The sequence below is a fragment of the Mus musculus genome, chromosome 17 (assembly GCF_000001635.26).
Source record: "Mus musculus strain C57BL/6J chromosome 17, GRCm38.p6 C57BL/6J".
NCBI classification, from domain to species: Eukaryota; Metazoa; Chordata; class Mammalia; order Rodentia; family Muridae; genus Mus; species Mus musculus.
In genome coordinates this window covers 28,377,474-28,396,394 of record NC_000083.6, presented here as the reverse complement: position 1 = coordinate 28,396,394, position 18,921 = coordinate 28,377,474, and positions in this window count along the sequence as shown.

Below are 18,921 nucleotides of genomic sequence, written 5' to 3'. Positions count from 1 at the left end.
CACTAGCTGTTTGCTCTTCCAGAGGTCCTGAGTTCAATTCCCAGCAACCACATGGTGGCTCACAACCATCTGTAACGGGATCCGATGCCTTCTTCTGGTGTGTCTGAAGAGAGCAACAGTGTACTTACAAACATTAAACAAGTAAATTGTTAAAAGAAGAAAGGAGGGAAGGAAAAGAAAGAAGGAATGTCTGCCTTTTTCTTTGTTCCCAGCTTATACATGGAGACAGAGCCTCTCCCCCTGAATCCAGAACTTGTCAAGTGAGCTCAAACTAGCCATCTTGCTCGGAGGTCCCCTGTCCCCACCTCACAAGCACTGGGGTCACAAGGTGGGCACCCTTGCACTTTCTTCAGTATTTTCGTTTTTAGTTCCAATTGGACATGAGTAGCCTCTCTGTTTTCTTCAATGCAAATACTGCTGCCTGGTGTAAAAGGCACTTCCTGTGCCCTTGGAGGCACAGCTTTCTTCCCTGAAATCCCAGACGCTGCCAGAGACAGACAGACAGAGAGAACGCTCGCACACATGATCACACATGCACACGAGTGAGTGCAGGTGTCCCCAGGGGCCAACAGAGAGCATGCGATTCCCCGGGGTTACAGGCAGTTGTGAGCTGCCATGTGTGCTTGCTTGGGAAATGAATGTGGATCCTTTGAAAGAGTAATACCAGCTCTCCATTGCTGAACCATTTTCCTGTGGGGCCGTGGTCCGCGAGAGGAAGTCTGGTAAGGTCGAGCTGGGCTTGAAGCTCCAGGGACCCAGAAGGGACAGTAGGAGCTTCACCTGCTCCCAACATCAGGCCCCTGTCACTGTCACAGCCACCCATAGAGAGAATTGTGGCCATCAGTCACATAGGCGCAGCACCCCCAAACCCCTCCACATGTAGATGAGGCATCCCTAACATCTCAGACCAAGCCAATAGGAAGCACCTGCTGTCAGACCCCACCCCACCCCAAAACGGTGCATAATATCCTATCCAGAGGAATAAAGGTGTGTGTGAGAGTTACTCCATCATCTGGGAGCATCTGTCTTAGAAGAGCTGCTGTTACACTGCCTGGGAAGAACAGCAGCAGCCAAGGCAGCAGCAGCAGCAGCAGCAGCGCATCGGTGGTGGCTGCGGGCCAGAGGTCTCTGCAGATAGACTTAGGTACGCAGACCAGCAGTTCCCTAGCCCCAAGATCTTGTCTCTTTTTAATACAGACTTATCGGCCCTAACTTCCCTTCTGGCTTGCCACAGCACATATGCATTGGTATGGCGATTTTTGTTTTGCCTGCACGTGTTGATGTATTTAAAAAAAGATAGAGAGAGAGGGGAATATGGTCTATGGAGATGTGATGAGGTATAGGGGAGGGGGGTGCCTCCTCCAGCCCATGTCAAGGCATCCCTTCCAACTGAGTGACCAGCCACATGATGGTATAGTATAGAATAGAGTTTATTCAGGGCATGGGGAGGGGAGTTAAAAGGGTAGTAGAGGCAGAGAAAGGCAGAGAGAGGGAGAAGAGTAATAGGGAGAAGTAGAATAGAGGCCGGCCATGAACACATGGACAAATGGGGAAGGGACTAGGGAAGGGAGGGGAGGAGGGAAACGCCTACGAGGGCAAGAGAGAAACAAGAGAACAAGGAGGGGGCAAGCAGCTCCTTTTATAGTGAGCCAGCCCTACCTGGCTATTGCCAGGTAACTGTGGGGTGGAGTTTAGACAGAATGCTAACACGTACGCCTGTGCACCACGTCTGTGGACCACATGTGTACCCAGTGCCTGTGGAGGGCAGAAGGGAGTCAGATGCCCCAGAGCTGGAGTCACAGGCAGTTGTGAAATGCCACATGGGTGCCAGGAATTGAACCCGCGTCCTTTGCGAGAGCAGCTGGTGCTTGTAAGCAATGAGCGGGGTCTCCAGGCTGCATTTTTTGTCTTGATTCATCCCAAGGTATTTTCTAATTTCCTTCATAATTTTTTCTTTGACCCTCAGCTTGCTAAAGAGTCGGCTTCCTTCCCACATATTTGTATCCTTTTCCAACTGCCTGCCTCCCTTCTGTTATTAATCTGATTTCATTCCACTGTGGTGAGAGTGCACACCATGTACATTCTTTGTTTGACTTACGTTATTTTAAATATATTGAGACTTTTTGCGGCCACATATGGTCACCCCCACCCTCCCCCCGGAGAATCCGTCCTGCTTTTAAGAAGATCTCATACATGTTTTTGCTTGGCATTTTAAAAAGCTTTTAGTTTCACATTTTATATTGCTTGCGGATATACATGTGTGGGTGTGCCTGTCAGCAGACATGTGTAGGTCAGAGGACAACTTGGGGAATCCACCCCCTGGCCCAGGGTGGCATTAATCGCGTGTGAGGTCGGCTGGGTTTCCAGTGCATGTGGCTCGGGCTTGTCTGGTTCCTTTGTGGACGTATGGTATTTGCAGCCTCTGTCCTGACTGATGAACTAGCTTGCATTTGCCTTTGCATTCTCCAGCTTGGCTTCCTATATTTTGGGGCTTGGTGTGCACACGTGTTTCTAATAATATCTTTCTCATGGGTTAACCCATTTCTTTTTCTTTTCTTTTTTTTTTAAAGATGTATTTATTATTATACATAAGTACACTGTAGCTGTCTTCAGACACACCAGAAGAGGGTGTCAGATCTTGTTATGGATGGTTGTGAGCCACCCTGTGGTTGCTGGGATTTGAACTCAGGACCTTCGTAAGAGCGATCAGTGCTCTTACCCGCTGAGCCTTTTCATGGTGAGATCTTGGGTTCATCCTTCAAGAGTGCTTGCTGCTCTTCCAGCAGACCCATGTTCAGGTCCCAGCATGCCACATCCACACCTTACGCTGCCATCTGAACTGCTCCCCGACTCCAGTTTGCACGTGTTCTGTCTCACTGCTCTGCCCTGTTTGTCATTCTTGGCCACCGCCTTAGTTTGTGTTACATAAATATTTTCCAGTGTGTCATTCCAATTTCCTTATCTTTTAACATCTTAAATTTTTTTTAAAGATTTATTTATCTTATATATGTAAGTACACTGTAGCTGTCTTCAGACACACCAGAAGAGAGCATCAGATCCCATTACAGATGGCTGTGAGCCACCATGTGATTGCTGGGAATTGAACTCAGGGCCTCTGAAAAAGCGGCCAGTGCTCCTAACTGCTGAGCCATCTCTCCAACCCTTAACATCATAATTTAATAGGATATAATTTGAGCCCATACCGATGTAATTTCAATAGCCAAGCATGGGGGGCAATGATGGTGCACGCTCTTAATCCCACTGCAGAGTCAGAAGTAGGCAGATCTCTGAATTCCAGGCCAGGTCTGTGTAGTGAGTTCCAGGACAGTTGGGGCTACACAGAGAAACCCTGTCTGGAAGAAAACAAACCAAACAAACAATCACACACACACACACACACACAAATTGTTAGCCAAACATAGTAGCAAGTTCCAGTCCTTCAGATAAGAAAGCAGGAGGGTTAGAATTTCAAGACCAACCTGGGCTGCATGAAACCCTATCTTAGAAAAAAATAAATCTATTTCTCTATCACTCCTTTCTCCCTATCGCCCCCTCTGACACCGTGAGCCGGCCAGAGCATAGTTTTTCCTTTGTTTGTTTGGGTACATATGCTGCTAGCTCCTAGCTAATGAGCCATCTCTCTATTCCTCTCTCTGTCTGTACACCTGGATTTGAATTTCTGTCTTTGGTGTTCCTGCCCCCCTTCTACCCTTCCCCCCAGCTATGGGGTTTGGGTTGGGGGGGTGTTTTTTATTTTATTTTTTAAGGTTTATTTAATATGAATACACTGTAGCTGTCTTCAGACACACCAGAAGAGGGCGTCAGATCTCATTACAGGTGGTTGTGAGTCACCAAATGCTTGCTGGGAATTGAACTCAGTACCTCTGGAAGAGCAGTTAGTGCTCTTAACCTCTGAACCATCTCTCCAGGCCCCTTGTGTTTTTTTGTTTTTAACTGAATTTCAACAGTGATCAAATCATTTGCTCCTTTTTATGGAGTTTAGATCCTTGCAAAAGATCTGGGGGCAGGAGGGTTTTATTACCATAAGGCCTTGCTGGGGGACACCAGGAAAGAGCTTTGTTTTCTCTCGGAGCAGCTGCTCACTCTGACTCCCCTGCCCATGTCATGGGTTGCTTACAGCAGCTCTCCTCTGCTCCAGGATTCCGTGCTCCGGAAACCGCAGGGAGGGCCCAGGCAGCCATAGACATGGGGTCAGCTTCACCAAGTTAATGCAGGAACCCAAGAGTCTCAGAAGCGCGGCTGTGCCTCCCCCCCCCCCCCCCCCGCCTCGCTCCCCTCCACCCCCCAGGGTGATTTCAGCTGCCAGCAGTGAGCCTCTGGGCAGCTGGTGAGGCTTCACCAAGTCAATGGAGCCTCAGCCACTGTCCACCTGGACGGGAAGAGGGTCCCCACCTCTCTCTGCCCTTCAGCGAGATCAGTTCCACCACTCTGCCCTCTGCCGCAGCGGCAGGCGCGCGCCCACCAGTAGCCACCACGTGAGGCCCGGGCTCTAAAGTATCTTTCTGGACTTGCAGCTCAGTCCTCCCTGCCCTCCCCTGCGTGCCTGGCAGCTTCCTGTAATTCCAGGTAAGCACCCTCCACGAAGCCGCGGTGTGCAAGCCTGCTGCGTGATCTGGTGACTGGCTAGGACGTGGGTGGAAGTCTGGAAGGAACCTGGGCCCTTTGGTTCAGCACAGCAAGGTGCCACTGAGCAGCGTGCTAGGGGTGGGGACATCAGAGAAGATGCAGAGTCACCTCTGCCACCCTCTTCAATTCGGACACCATTGCAGCCATGTGCAGGAGGGGGACAGGGCAGAGATGCACCAGAACCTGGCTTTAGGAAAGAAAACAAAACAAACAAACAAAACCAAACCAACCAGCCCAGCTGATTGAGATTCTTGTTCTCAAAGTCTCCACGGGCCATATTGTTCATTATTGCAGGCACCTGAGATCCTACCTGCCTCGGTCCCTTAAGATTTAATCAGCAGGGGCTGGAGGTAAAGGCTCAGCCGTTGAGTGCCAAGGGCTCTTATAGAAGACTGAAGTTCAGGTCCTAACACCTAGGTCCCATGGCTCACAAGCACCTGTAACTCCGGCCTCTGAGGGCACCTGCATCCGCCTGCACAGAGACACACAGAGGCACGCACACTTGCATAATTAAAAATCAAGCTGAGCCGGGCAGTGGTGGCGCACGCCTTTAATCCCAGCACTTGGGAGGCAGAGACAGGCGGATTTCTGAGTTCGAGGCCAGCCTGGTCTATAGAGTGAGTTCCAGGACAGCCAAGACTATACAGAGAAACCCTGTCTCGAAAAACCAAAAAAAAAAAAAAAAAAAAAAAAAAAAAAAAAAAAAAAAAAATCGGGCTGGTGAGATGGCTCAGTGGGTAAGAGCACCCGACTGCTCTTCCAAAGGTCCAGAGTTCAAATCCCAGCAACCACATGGTGGCTCACAACCATCCGTAATGAGATCTGATGCCCTCTTCTGGTGTGTCTGAAAACAGCTACAGTGTACTTACATAAAATAAATAAATAAATCTTAAAAAAAAAAAAAAAAAAAAAAAAAAAAAAAATCAAGCTGTATAGTGCTGGTGAGATGGCTCAGCGGTTAAGAGCACCGACTGCTCTTCCAGAGGTCCTGAGTTCAAATCCCAGCACCCACATGGTGCCTCACAGCCATCTATAATGGGGTCTGACTCCCTCTTCTGGTGTGTCTGAAGTCAGCTACAGAGTACTCACATAAATAAATAAACAAACAAACAGACAAGTAAATAAATATCAGCCTCCAGGGATGCCAGCTCTGGAGGAAAACCTGACACAGGGCAGAGGCTGCAGCTCAGTTCTCAGTGTGCGACCAGGAAGCACAAAGCCCTGACTTCCACCCCTATCCTCAGGAGGTGGAGGCAGGAGGATCAGTGGCCATCTTCAACTACATTGCTTCTTAGAGCCTGCTCGCCTTGAGACCCCATCTCAAAAATAAATCACTATAAAAAGAAAAGCCAGAGGCTGGTGAGATGGCTCAGTGGGTAAGAGCACCGACTGCTCTTCTAAAGGTTCAAATCCCAGCAACCACATGGTGGCTCACAACCATCTGTAACAAGATCTGACTCCCTCTTCTGGAGTGTCTGAAGACAGCTACAGTGTACTTACATATAATAAATAAATAAATCTTTAAAAAAAAAAAAAAGAAAGAAAGAAAAGAAAAGCCAGCCGGGTGTGGTGGCACATGCCTTTAATCCCAGAGGCAAGCGGATTTCTGAGTTCAAGACCAGAATGGTCTACAGAGTGAGTTCCAGGGAAGAAGAAGAAGAAGAAGAAGAAGAAGAAGAAGAGGAGGAGGAGGAGGAGGAGGAGGAGGAGGAGGAGGAGGAGGAGGAGGAGAAGAAGAAGAAGAAGAAGAAGAAGAAGAAGAAGAAGAAGAAGAAGAAGAAGAAGAAGAAGAAAAGAAGGAGGAGGAGGAAAGAAAGAAAGAAAGAAAGAAAGAAGAAGAAAGAAGAAGAAAAGAAAGAATAGAAAAGCCAAAGCAGACATTGGGGGGGGGGGCTGCATGCCTTTAATCCCAAGACAGGAAGCAATGATTGGAGGGGGGGTGAGAAAGGGCCAAAGGTTGGGCAGAGGGTGAGAGAGAAAGGAGAGGTGAATAGGGCGGGCAGAACCTGGAGCCCTCTGGGCTGAAGATTGAGCGGGATTTTGGTGGATGGGTTTTGTGGTCTGAAGGGACCCTGCTGGCCGGTCCTGGCCTGCCCTAAAGGTGAGGGGAAGAGAAAGGAAGAGTTGGGGAACAGTTGGGGTGGGGGGGATAGTAGGTAGAGAAGCTAACTGAGCCCTGGAGGATTTGCTGTTGATCCTGGCACCTTCCCTTTCCCCCAGGCTGAGCTCTGCCCTGCAGCCTCTTGCCCCAGTGACCTGGTTCTAGAACTAACCTGGCAGGTGGTCCATCCTGTAGTGAGGGAGGCCCAGCTTGGAGGCCATGCCTGTGGGGTCAGGCACAGACGTGCCAACCACAGAGAACAGCAAATCGAAGGGAAACTCCCAGAGAGCCATACAGGAGAGGTGACATGGCCCAGGAAGTGCTCAGGCTGAAATGAGGGGCTTGGCTCAGCATGGAAAAGCCAAGGATTCCACCAGTGGGCAGAAGGACACCTCATGTCTTGGAGACCAGCCAAAGGGCATCAGTCAATCAGTCAGTTCTTCAGAGCTGACTAACAAGGATAGCACTGGTACCCGATGCCATGGGCACCGTAGAGCCAGCAGTGTTACACCTCAGTAGGCGTACCCTTCCCATTGCCCTTTCCTCCCATGAAGAGAAGGTTTCAAACGCTCCAAATACCAGTTACTAAGAGATGGCAGGGTGGCCCAGTGGGTAAATACGGATGACCTGTATTGGATCCCTGCTTCCCACATGGTAGAAGGAGTCTGCAAGTTGTCTTCTGACCTTCACATGCACGGGAGCGCATGCACACGTATGCATGCATGCATGCACACACACACACTAAGATGCACTAATTTTTAAGAAGCATTTTAAAAGATACCACTGCATGGACAGCTGCATGAACAGCTGTGTGAACAGCTGCACGAACAGCTGCATAAACAGCTGCACGAACAGCTGCATGAACAGCTGCTTGGACAGCTGCATGAACAGCTGTATGAACAGCTGCACAAACAGGTGCATGAACAGCTGCTTGGACAGCTGCATGAACAGCTGTGTGAACAGCTGCATGGACAGCTGATGAACAGCTGTATGAACAGCTGCACGAACAGTGGTGTGAACAGCAAAACAGCTATGAACTATCCTACACCACCTTCTAGCCTGGCATGGTGACTCTCACCTTAAATCCCAGCACTGAGTTCAAGCTCAGCCTGCTTACAGTGCAAATTCCAGGACTACATAGTGAGACCCCATCTCTAAATAAATAGTACTAAAAGTATACTCAGCCTGGAGAAACAAAGCCACACTGGCATGCGTACCACTCTGTGCTTTCTGTGCAGAGTGCAACACCTAACACCTGAAATGCAAGATTTCTCTGGTATGAAAGAACACAGGCTCAATATTATACTCTGTAGAATGGGCCGCATACAATTGCAGTGCTCAAGAGCAGGTGAGCCAATCTCAGGTGGCAGAATGGCAGAACCCTGAAGAGTGGGTGGCTCCGGGCCACAGAGGCAGAAGGGGAGCAGAGGTCTGCTCAAGTGGATCGACTATGTGGTTGTCCGGCATACATGATGTAGTATGTGGTTGTCTGGTGTACATGAGGAACATTTTGTTTTTGTTTTCACATATATTTATTGTGCACAGTTGATGATCAGTTAATAAAGAGTACTGGAGGAAGAGACCATTTTAAAACAGTGTGTGTGTGTGTGTGTGTGTGTGTGTGTGTGTACACAGCACCTGCTCCTGCCACACCAGTGTAGACCTGAGGAAGATGTTGGATCACTGGAGTGCTTGGTTGTGAGTCACCTGATGTGGGTGCTAGGAACCAAATTCGGGTTCTTCGAAAGAGAAACAACTGCCACTAAACTCTGAGCCCCCTCTCCAGTCCCAAGAGAGCTTTTATTCATTTTTAATTTTATTTGTTTCGTGTGTGTGGATGTTGGGATTGGTTCTAATGCTTTGTCTTAATTTGGCTCCCAAAATCACATAGGAATCTGCACATTCAGACGCAGAGGGTCCTTGTTGGTTTTTGATTCACCAATAAAGTGCCGAAGACAATGGCCAGGGCATGGTGGAAAGAGGCGGGGCTTTTAGGATTCCTGGGCAAGGAACGCAGAAGGGAGAAGGCACGGAATCTCCATGGTGGGGAAGCAGAGAGATCAGATTTCAGAGCTTCAGGAGAGAAATCTGCAATGTGGGTACAAAGGGAAAGTGCATGGGAGGGCTGCCCAGGAGGAAACAGGGCAGCAAAGATAAATAGAGATTTAGAAAGTGTTAACCTGGAATACCGGAGGGGAGGGTGTGCTAGCTGCTGGGAGGTTTGGAAGTGCCCAACCATTGAGCTAGTCAAGGTATAATAAAGTGTGTGTGTGTGTGTGTGTGTGTGTTTCATTCTCAAATCCAGAGAAGTCTGGCGGTGTCAAGAAATGCGATCAAAAGATGGCCTAGTCGGCCATCACTGGAAAGAGAGGCCCATTGGACACACAAACTTTATATGCCCCAGTACAGGGGAACGCCAGGGCCAAAAAGGGGGAGTGGGTGGGTAGGGGAGTGGGGGTGGGTGGCTATGGGGGACTTTTGGTATAGCATTGGAAATGTAAATGAGCTAAATACCTAATAAAAAATGGAAAAAAAAATAAAGAAAGAAATGCGATCACCCCCGGGGAACTCAGAGTGGATTAACAATGCACGGCTACATATGGATGCTTACGTGTATGTCTGTTTACTGCATAAGTGTCTGGTGCCCTTGGAGGCAAAAGGAAAGGCTCACCTGAGACTGGAGTTACAGTCAGCTGCTTCGTGGGTGACAGAGACCAAAGCTGGGTTCACTGGAAGAGCAACCAGTGCTCTTAACAGCTGAGCCATCTCCCCAGCGCCAAAACACAGGGGATCGTTTTTTTAATCCCAATGGAGTGAGGGTGTGAGGGGCTGGATCAACATGCAAAGCACTGCCCCAGTGTAGAAGTGGGCATCTCTGTGCAGCAGAGAACAGAGACCATGTACGCAGGCGCACCAGGTCAGCGGAGCGAGGGCTGTGACTGGTAGAGTCCAGGGATGGTTGAAGCACTCAGATGCAGATGAGCAGAGCAATCTGGGTCAGGGTGTTGAGGGAGGCTGAACACCTCACCACTGCCGGTAATTGTGTTGCGGTTGCCGGCAAGCGCTCTTGATGGGAGGAGCAGCCACTGCCAGCCTGGGAATTAAGTAATATATGAAGAACCAAAAAGGGAGATGCTTCACGCCCTGGGGACCCCAGAAAGATGGTAGAGAACTGTTAAGCCAGCAGGTAACGCTTTTTTTCTGTTAAGAGCCAGGGAGTCTTTCAGGTACGTGGGTCTCCAACGCAGACACTCAGTGCTGCCCTCTGGTGGGCGTCACCCGGAAGATCTCCGCCAAGCGGCCTCGCGCTCAGCGCAGCTTACAAATAACTGCACAGTCGCCTTGACCCACATTCAGTGGTTAGACTTCAAGGCTATGCCTGTCCAGCTACACAGGGGTCTGGAAGGGTAGCCTGTACCACGCTAGCCATGTGCCTATTAGAAATAGACCTTGGGAGCTGGAGAGGTAGCTCAGCCATTAGAAGTTAGCTGCTCTTCCAGAAGACCTGGGTTCGATTCCCAGCATCTACAAGGTGGCTCACGGCTGTCTATAAATCCAGTTCCAGAGGGCCCAATGCCCCTCTCTGGGCTCGGGGGGCGGGGGGAGCACCAGGCACGCAGATAGTACACATATATACATGTGGGTAAAATAACATGCATATACACATATGTGTGTTTGTGTATCATAGTCATCATGTGCCTATCAAAAATACACCACAATATACCACGAGGGGACTGAAGAAATTCCTCAGTAGTTAAGAGCACTTGTTCTTGCAGAAGACCCAAGTTTGATTCCCAGTGCCCACATGGCAGTTCATAACTGTCTATAATTCCAGTTCCAAGGGATCTGATGAGTATATCAGGCACACATGTGCTACACATACATACATACATACAGGCAAAGCACAAAAAGAAAATAAATTATATATATATATATATATATATATATATATATATATATATATATATATATATATATATATATATATCAGGATATCCATAGACTATAAAAAAGCTCTGGGCTGCCAAGCGTGGTAGTGCACGCCTTTAATCCCAGCACTTGGGAGGCAGAGGCAGGCGGATCTCTGAATTCGAGGCCAGCCTGGTCTACAGAGTGAATTCCAGGGCAGCCAGGGCTACAGAGAGAAACCCTGTCTCAAGCAAACAAAAACCCTGGGCTGGACACAGTGGCACCTGCAATCCAATCCCAGCACCTGAGAGCGGAGGCAGAGGGCCGGGTTCTCTATGTGCTAGGAACGTGCAATCCAAAATGAAAAGGTAATTTACGAACCCGTTCTGGAGCCAGGTGTGGCATCACAGCCCCACAGTCCCACACTGGGAGACGGAGGCAGGGATTGAGAAGTCCAAGGTTGTCTCCAGCCACAGAGGGAGTGAGTCCAGCCTGGCTTCATGAGGGATAAAATACAACGATGGCCATGGGCCAGTGAGATGAGTTCAAGTTCAAACCCTAGGACCCCACCCTATAGGGCCCCACCCTATAGGACCCCACCCTATAGGACGCCTCCCCTCAAAGTAGTTCTTTTAATGCTTTTTTTTTTAAGCTGCATGTCCCTGTAACCCCAGTGTTGGCGGCTGAAGGTGGCCCACATAAAGGAAGACACCCAAATGCCCCCAGGTCTCTGCATTCTCAGACGTAAGTGGGTAAATGTCCGCACCTCGTGTCTACACCACACACATGCTTGAGAATTTCAGCTAAAAGTAAAAATAAAAGACAGAAACTCAGGGCCATGGGTAGCACTCTGCCGTGGAGCACTTACCTGGCGTGCGCGAGCCCTTGGGCTCATTGTGGCCCACGGGGAGAAAAACAGTATAAAATATTCAGGCTCAAAGTCAAAAACCCTGTGTGGAGATGTTCTCAGAAAGCTGCGAAGCACAGTCTCCGGGAGTAAAGTCCAGAGCCTACAAGGGGATGCCCTGTGTTTGTGCATTAGAAGATGCGGTTCGGTTTTGAGGCCAGTAGGCCTCCAGCCAAACAGTTTAATGAGATGGCTCCCAAATTTCAACTTTGTTGCTATTAGATTTCTTTTGTGTGTGTGTGTGAGTGTTTGCCTGTATATATGTATGTTTGAATGTATATATGTATATCATGTGCAAACAAGTGTCCAAGAAGGCCAGAAGAGGGCGCCAGATCCCACAGACCTGAAGTTAGGAATGGTTATGACCCATCTCTCAAGTACCTATTGCTGTTTTAAGGCAGAGTCTCACGTAGATCAGGCTAGCCTCAAACTCTGTGTAGCTGGGGATGACCTAGAAGCCTTCTTTCTTTCTCTCTTTCTTTCTTTCTCTCTTTCTTTCTTTCTTTCTTTCTTTCTTCCTTCCTTCCTTCCTTCCTTCCTTTCTTTTTCTTTTTTCTTTTTTTCTTTTTTAATTTTTCGAGATAGGGTTTCTCTGTGTAGCCCTGGCTGTCCTGGAACTCACTCTGTAGACCAGGCTGGCCTCGAACTCAGAAATCCGCCTGCCCCTGCCTCCCAAGTGCTGGGATTAAAGGCGTGCGCCACCACTCCTGGCTCTCTTTTTCTTTTAACATTGACTTTTATTTATGTGTCTCTGTGTGTGCCACGTGTGACACGTGCGGGTATCCTTAGAGGTGGGTATTGAATCTCCCAGAGCTAAAGTTACAGGCCACCCAACTTAGGTGCTGGGGACAGAGCACAGGTCCTCTAGAAGAGCTGGCAGAGTTCACTACAGAATCTCTCAGCTTCAACCTGGAACCTTTGGACCTCTGCCTCAGCCTCCCAGTCCTGGGATGAGAGATGTGGCCACCGCTTTCAAAAGATTGTGCTGGGAAAATGGTTGAAGCTTGTGTGTGCACACATGCATACTCACATACACTCACACACATTCACAAACACACTCACTCATACAAACACATACATTCACACACACTCAGACACATTCATATACGAACACTCACACACACACACACACCACATACAGATACTCACACACATAAACACACATACACTCTCATACTACATACTCACACACACCCATACACAGATACTCATACACACTTACACATACAAACACAAACACACACATATACACACATACATACACAATCAGTCACACACACACATACACACACAATCAGTCACACACATATACACACAATCAGTCACACACACATAAACACACAGTCACACACATACACAATCAGTCACACACACATATACACACAATCAGTCACACACACACATACACACACAATCAGTCATACACACACACACATACACACACAATCAGTCACACACACACACACATACACAGATGCTCATACACACATATACTCACACTCAGACACTCACATACTTAACACACACTCATACACTCTCTCATACCACACATACACACACACACACATTCATACACATACACTCACACACACTTTCTCACACACTGTCACACACCATCATGTGACTAAATGAACCTGGAGCCTTGCACTCAGAGTTGGGCTGGTGAGCCCCGCACCCTGGCCTCTGCTCGCAGCTCTTTATGAGGTGCTAAGATCCTTGTGTTAGTACAGGAGGCTCTCTGCCATCGGGGCTGTCTCCCCGGGCCGCCTTCACAAATCTTGAATGCTGGGTGCCTTCTGGAACATTCCAGGAGCAAGGGACATGCAAGTGACAAATCTTCCCCGCCTCTCTTCACATTATACTTTTTCCTTTTTAACTTCCTTGGATTTTTTTTTTTTTCTGTGTGTGTGGTTGTTGATTTGTGGCTTGGCATTTGTGTATTTGTGTATTGGCTTGTTTCAAAGCAGAGTCTTTTTTGTTGTTGTTGTTTTCTTTCCTTTTTTTTTGGTGTTTTTTTTTTTTTTTTTTTTTTTTTGGTGTTTTGGTTTTTTGAGACAGGGTCTCTCTGTATAGCCCTGGCTGTCCTGGAACTCACTTTGTAGACCAGGCTGGCTTACAGTTGAAGATCTCCCCTCCTCTGCTTCCCGAGTGCTGTGTTATGCTATATCTCAGGCTGGCCTAGAACTCGCTATATAGCCCAAGCTGATCTTCAGCTTACAGCAATCCTCCTGCCTCAGACTCCCCAGTGCCAGGATTTCAGGTATGCATTCCAAATCTGGCTTCCTCTACGCTGTCTCAGGGACACAGCAGGATGTCAGCTCCCCTGACCAGAATCACTAGATCCAAGTTACACTCATCAGCCAAGCCATGGCTCCTCAGAGCACACAGGCTACTGTAATAGAAGGTGGCTAAATCAACTGGCCATAGTCGCTCCCCACTCTGTTGCATGTGCACCCCCTCCATGCTGTGACTTGATCGCAGAACCTATCAGGGATAAGTCTGTTTCTCCAGCCACTTAAACCTAGGTTGGCCCTGTGTAAAAGGATTGACTGCAGAATGAGGGGCCGCTAGGCATTCCAGTCAGCTCGCTAGGACCCAAGACCTCAGATGAAGAACCGTGTATGTAGTGAGAGTTTGGGTTTCTTAAAAAAAAAAAAAAAAAGGACTGGAGGAATGGCTCAGAGGTTAGGATCACTTACTGCTCTTCCGGAGGTCCTGAGTTCAATTCCCAGCAACCACATAATGGCTCACAACCATCTGTAATGGGGTCTGATGCCCTCTTCTGGTGTGTCTGAAGTAGGCTACAGAGTATTCATATAAATAAATAAAATCTAAAAAACAAACAAACAAAAACAGTTATGCTATTGTGATGGTTTGTATATGCTCAGCACAGGAAGTGGTACTATTAGAAAGTGTGGCCTTGTAAGAGTAGGTGTGTCACTGTGGGTATGGGCTTTAAGACCCTGACCCTCACCCCAGCTGCCTGGAAGCCAGTCTTCTAGCAGCCTTCAGATGAAGATGTAGAACTCTCAGCTCCTCCTGCGCCATGCCTGCCTGGATGCTGCCATGCTCCTGCCTTGATACTGGACTGAACCTCTGAACTTGTAAGCCAGCCCCAGTTAACTGTTGCCTTTATAAGAAGAGTTGCCTTGGTCATGGTGTCTGTTCACAGCAGTAAAACCCTAACACAGCAGTAAAACTCTAAAGAAGACAGCTATGTAGCCGTGTTTTGTTTGAATCCCAGCTGTGGGATATATAGGGTCGCCTCAGATTGTCCACAATAGCAGATTATTTGCCTCATGCATGCTCTGGCAGGGGGGTGATTCTGCCAGCTGAAGATAGTTTCATTCTGGGGTGCTCTAGAGAGAGTATAAAAAGATCCGAGGCCCAAGAGAGGAAACATGGCTATCTTTTCCCTCACATCAGGTCAGAAGATGGCCCTTCATTCTCAGGAATGCCCAGAAGTCTAGGAGGGGACCCTGAAGCCAGGTGACCCGGATAAGGCTCAGTCACCTTGTATCAAAGTGTGATTGGGCAATGCTACAGTCTCCCTTTACTCCCCCCAAGTTTTGGGGTTCCAGCCTTTCAAAACGCTGTACAGTTTCTCTTCCGGTCACCTTTCAGTTGCTGAGTCAGCTCTGCGTTTGTGATTGATCAGCAGTGGCCTGAGGATAATTCGGTTTTGTCATCTGCTTGAATACTAAGGTGAACGTTCAAAGACAGTCAGCTCCCGGGACAGTGCTGTCATTCCTGGTTAGTCAGTCCTGCCTAATTCAAATACAGATCTTGCTTCACTGGGCTCTTGTGACTGCTTTGGTTGTTTTGGGTTCTTTTGAACTCCAACAGGCTAAACCCCAAATAGGGGAGGGTTCAAAGCACTGGAAGTCAAGAGTGGGGAAACGGAGAAGGATGGTTGCAGGGGAGGTTTCCAGGAGAGTGGGCAGAGCCATCTAAGGGTAAGGTGCCTGCCCATGGTGTCAGCACCATGTTTGACCCTGGGGGTTAGCGGGGATAGGAGGAGCAAATGAAGCCACAGCGGAAAGAATTCTTCTGAGGCAGGGGTGGGACAAGGTGTGGACACAGAATCCTCAGAAGTGGGAATGGAGGGGATGGGGGCGTGACACCCAAGGACCCAGGTCAGCACAGGCTTGGGTGGAGCAAAGGCTGAGACCTTTGGGGCAGAGGGAAGGGTGAGTCCTGCCCTGGAACACGAGGGATGCAGGGCTCTCCTGGCCGGTTAGGAGCAGAGGAAGAAGCCACCAGCTGGGGTGGGTGTTGTTCTCAAAGGAGGTGGAGGAGACATCACAGAAGAGACCACACCCCTCACCTCATCCCCAGCCCCTCCCCACCCATCCTCGTCTGTCCTTCCCTCATCAGTGAGGAGGCAGATAAGACTCAGGGAGGGGGCCAGATGGGGATTAGGGGCAGAGAGGGGGGGCCAGCAGGTTGCTGCAGTGGGCCTTGTAAGCCCCGGATAAAGCTCTAATGAAATTAGTCCCGGAGACTGCAGGGGGGTGGGGTGGGGTGGGGACGGGGCAGGGCTGTGAGAGAGCCCAGTGACCCCTACTTATCCACAGACCTCTGCAAGAGAACCACAGAACCACACGCATTAGGGGTCTCTTCGGGGACCCTTGGAAGCTAGAGGGCATAGATTTTTCTAGAACCGTGACTCTCACTGACCCCTTTCCAAACATGCTCAGGAAACTGATGGGGGGATGAGTAACTCAGAGATGTTGGACCAGATTGGAGCGTTCCTGCAGGGGATTGGGGGTGGGGTGTCTATTTGGGGGACCTGGAAGATTGAGGTCCCACCAGGAAGACCATGAGGCAAGCTACCACAACCACGGAAGAGTAAATCCGGGGCTGAGCATGTGACTCCGTGGGTAAAGTGCTTGCCTGACGCACACAAGCCTCAGCTTCATCTCCAAAGCCACATAAACGTACAGGTGGGAACAGGAGATCAGGAGGTAGAAGCCATCCTTAGTTATGTCGTGAGTTCAAGCTCAGCCTGGGCTACTGTTGTGGTAAATGTTATTTGGGGGTTAGACCCCCCCCCCCCACTTAGACCACATAACTCCCAAATCAAAGACACAAAACATACATGTGTGTGTGTGTGTGTGTAACTTTTGTTTGTTTGTTTGTTTCTCTGTATAGTCCTGGCTGCCCTGGAACTCACTCCGTAGACTAGGCTGGCCTTGAACTCAGAAATCCACCTGCCTCTGCCTCCCGGGTGCTGAGATTAAAGGTGTGTGTCACCACTGCCCGATGTGTGTGTAACTTTTATGATATTTTGTCTACTTCTGTCAATAACCCCGGGATGTCACTTGTCGTGTTCTGCCTGGGCTGCTCCTACTCCAACATGCCAGCAGAATAACACAGTGCAATCAAACTGACCTAGAACTTGAAATCCTCCTGCCTTAGCTACTGGGATCATAGATATAGACCACCACACTCAGCTACCTTTGTTTCTTAAATATTTGTTTTCTTTCTCTCATGTAGCTGTTCTGGAACTGTCTGTGTAGCCCAGGCTAGCCTGATTTTGAATTTACAGAGATCCACCTGCCTCTGCCTCCCAAGTGCTGGGATTAGAAGTGTGTGCTACCACACCAGGCCTTTAATTTTATCTTCTATGTGAATGTTGATGGGAGAAGCTGTGTTAGAATTTGTATATCTGTACATATAGAGGCCAGGGGTCAATGCCAGGTGTCCTCAATTGTTTGCCAGCCAGAGCTAACCACTTGGCTAGGTTGGCCAACCAGCACAGTGAAGAATCTGCCTGTCTCTGCCCTCCATCCACCCATAATGTTACACACGCCACCAAGCTCAGCTTTTATGTAAGGCTCAGAGATCCAAACTCGGATTCTCCTGCCCCTACAGCAGGTACATTACCAGCCGAGCCACAGCCCAGCCCCCACTGTGGGACAAGGTGGAGGAGTGGAAGCAAGTCCTGCAGCAGGGACAGCAGAAGCAACGTTGGTCACCTTGCATGTCCTATATGGTCAGGTCCTCTCCAGCCTGTGCCTTCTGAACGTCATTCAACAACCCTCTCCCTCTTCTAAAGACAGGGTCTTTACTTGTTTAGTCCAGGCTAGTCACAAACTCAAGCATAAATGAAAAGCCCAGCAAGTTTGCCTTTGTTAAAAGTAACCCAGGGCATTAGGGAGACTCTCAGCAGGCAGGAGAGCAAGGCTCTTGCCAAGCAGGGGTTCAGTCCTCAGCACCCACCTCAGGTGGCTTCCAACTGCCTGTAGCTCCGGTTCCAGGGGATCTGACACCCTCTAACCTCTGTGGACACACACATGGAACACGTGGGCACATGGAACACGTGGGCACATGGAACACGTGGGCACACACATGGAACACGGAAACTTATGCACACACTCGGATTTCTGAGCTCTGGGCCAGCCTGGTCTACAAAGTGAGTTCCAGGACAGCCAGGGCTACACAGAGAAACCCTACCTCAAAAAAAAAAAAAAAAAAAAAAAACAAAACAAAACAAAAAACTAATAACACTTTTAAAATTAAAACTAAAAAGCTCACACACAAGATTGAGGATTTGGCTTAGCTGGTGAACTCTCTCACAAAGTCCTGGGTATGATCACCTTCACCCCATAAAACTGGACATGGTGCTAACCCCAGACTGGGGAGGTGGAAACAGGGTCAGAGGTCACAGTCTTCCTTAGCTATAAAGAGTGGGTTTGAGGTGCTGGTGAGATGGCTCAGTGGGTAAGAGCACCCGACTGCTCTTCCGAAGGTCCGGAGTTCAAATCCCAGCAACCACATGGTGGCTCACAACCATCTGTAACAAGATCTGACTTCCTCTTCTGGAGTGTCTGAAGACAGCTACAGTGTACTTACATATAATAAAAATAAATAAATCTTTAAAAAAAAAAAAAGAGTGGGTTTGAGACCAGCCTGAGCTACAGGAGACCCTGTCCTAAACACTAAAATGAAACAAAGATTAACACATAATTTCACTAATCTAATCATTCAAGACAGACAATTAAGACCCCGTGTTTGAGGGGGCAGATGGGAGTCAGGTTTCAGGGTCGCTTTGAAGGGGAGAAGAGAGACTCTCATAATGTGTCCCTCGATGCCTGTGTGTGAACTTGCTGGTTGGTTTTTGTGTGCCCTTTTGCTTGCATGCTACACATTACAAGAGTTTAAAGAAAAAATAGTCTTGGGCTGGAGAGATGGCTCAGCAGTTAAGAACACTGACTGCTCTTCCAGAGGTCCTGAGTTCAAATCCCAACAACCACATGGTGGCTCACAACCATCTGTAATGAGATCTGATACCCTCTTCTGGTGTGTCTGAAGACAGCTATAGTGTATTTACATATGATAAATAAATCTTTGA